This window comes from Galeopterus variegatus, unplaced genomic scaffold, assembly GCF_000696425.1.
Source record: "Galeopterus variegatus unplaced genomic scaffold, G_variegatus-3.0.2 Scaffold6211, whole genome shotgun sequence".
Lineage (NCBI taxonomy): Eukaryota > Metazoa > Chordata > Mammalia > Dermoptera > Cynocephalidae > Galeopterus > Galeopterus variegatus.
The window spans coordinates 83418-85956 of record NW_007732322.1 but is presented as its reverse complement, the minus strand read 5'-3'; the positions used below and the strand labels follow the sequence as shown (position 1 = coordinate 85956).

Genomic DNA, 2539 nt, shown 5'->3' with positions numbered 1-2539 from the left:
GAGGGTTGCGATCCGTTGCCGGTCACGAAAAAAGACAAAAAGGAAAAAAAAAATTACACTATGTTAGAGGAAATAGGATATGTTGAAGAAATTATAATTTTAAAAAGTTACACTGGAAGTCATGGGATGCAATGGGAAGACACAGGAGAGGCATCTTGAAAAAACTTGTAATGGACCTAGGTAAAAGCAATTTAGTGGAGTGATGAGGCCAGGTCAAAGACTGCAGTAGGTTGAGGAAAGAAGGGAACAGGAGAACATGGAGGTACCAGTATGGACTCTCAATAAATTTGACTATAAAACAGGAAATAAGAGAGTTTCACGACTAAGGATCAATTTTGTCATAAGTGGGAGGAACTTGATCATGTTTATAATTTTAGGAAAAGGGCCAGTAGAGAAAGTGTTATTCAGTATGCTGTGGGGAAAATGGCATCATCTATAAAAAAGACCACCAGGCTGGAGAAGGTGGGATGCAGGTAGTGAGAGTGTTAGCCTTGGGGAAAGGATAACACAAGCAAGATCTTTTGCTAATAGTAATAATTACTAATATTTATTAAAAACTTACTTGTGTCACAGTGTTCTAAGCACTTTACATATAATAACCCACCTAGTATTCTTAGCAACCTTATGAGGTACATTATTATCCCCATTTATAAGTGAGGACACTAAGGCACAGAAAATTAAGTAAATTGATCAAGTCACACAGGGAAATGCAGAGTAACATTTCAAACCCAGGCATCTGGTTTCAAAGTCCTCAGTCTCAATCGCCACCTTAGTATGGTAAGATAGAAAGGAGAAGAGGAGGGGGTTCAAGGAGTTTGAGGAATGGCTTAAATTTTATATAGATGAAGTGTCTAAGGATGAGCAAAGGGTTAGGAATTTTCAGACTGTCAGACTGAACACATGTCCAGAATTTTGAGACAAAAGGGAACTTAGAGGTTGTTCATTTTGTTGAGGCCTGGAGGTGCCCTCTACACTAAAAGCTATATCAGGACAGGGATCATGCCCATTTGGTTCACCACTGTGAATATATGCAGCACCCAGCACAGGACCTGGTGAATAGCAGGCACTCATTTAATATCTGTCCATTAAATTTTTAAAAATTAAAAGTAAATACGTGCCTGAGATATTGGATTGAACCATATGAAATTGCCATTTAGGTTAGTCTTACTTCTTCTGCAAAGGAAGCTGACCTGGGCTCAATTTGAGGGCATTGTCACTGACCTAATCAGGAGGATTATTGCTCCATGCCAAAAAGCTATGCAAGATGCAGAAGTCAGCAAGAGTGACATAGAAGTGATTCTTGTTGGTGGCATGACAAGGATGCCCAAGGTTCAGCAGATTGTGCAGGATCTTTTTGGCTGAGCCCCAAGTAAAGCTGTCAATCCTGATGAGGCTGTGGCCATTGGAGCTGCCATTCAGGGAGGCATGTTGGCTGGTGATGTCGCAGATGTGCTGCTCTTGGATGTCATTCCTCTGTCTTTGGGTATTGAGACTCTGGGAGGTGTCTTTACCAAACATATTAACTGGAACACCACTATTCCAACCAAGAAGAGCCAGGTGTTTTCTACTGCTGCTGATGGTCAGACTCAAGTGGAGATTGAAGTGTGTCAGGGTGAGAGAGAGATGGCTGGAGACAACAAACTTCTTGGACAGTTTACTTTGATCATAATTCCCCCAGCCCCTCGTGGAGTCCCTCAGATTGAAGTTACATTTGACATTGATGCCAATGAGATTGTACATGTTTCTGCCAAAGATAAGGGCACAGGACATGAGCAGCAGAGCGTAATCCAGTCTTCTGGTGGATTAAGCAAAGATGATATTAAAAATACGGTTAAAAATGCAGAGAAGTATGCTGAGGAAGACAAGCGAAAGAAGGAATGAGTTGAAGCAGTTAACATGGCTGAAGGAATCATTCATGACACAGAAACCAAAGTGGAAGAATTCAAGGACCAATTGCCTGCTGATGAGTATAGCAAGCTAAAAGAAGAGATTTCCAAAATGAGGGAGCTCTTGGCTAGAAAAGACAGTGAAAAGGAGAAAACATCAGACAGGCAGGATCCTCCCTTCAGCAGGCATCACTGAAGATCTTTGAAATGGCATACAAAAAGATAGCATATGAGTGGGAAGACTCTGGAAGTTTTGGCACTGGGAAACAAAAGGAAGATCACAAGGAGGAGAAACAGTAATAGTAACAGTAAATTTTGGAGCCAAAGGACACATACTTAGAAGTGAAGGGATTTCCTGAGCAGAAATTGGCAAACTTCAGTCTCTTTACTAGTGTTTTTGCAGTATTCTTTTTTTTTTTTTTAAAGATGACCGGTAAGGGGATCTTAACCCTTGACTTGGTGTTGTCAGCACCACGCTCACCCAGTGAGCAAACCGGCCATCCGTATATGGGATCCGAACCCGTGGCCTTGGTGTTATCAGCACCGCACTCTCCCGAGTGAGCCACGGGCTGGCCCTGCAGTATTCTATATATAATTTCCTTAATATGTAAATTTAGTGTCTGTTAGTTAATGATCATTTAATGGGTGATAAT

The 2539-nt window shown here is 41.4% G+C and overlaps 1 pseudogene; it reads left to right on the top strand.

Annotated features, from left to right (window-relative positions):
* LOC103605984 overlaps window positions 1-2186 on the top strand; it is a 3952-nt pseudogene extending 1766 nt beyond the window's left edge.
* Window positions 2187-2539: the final 353 nt, after the last annotated feature.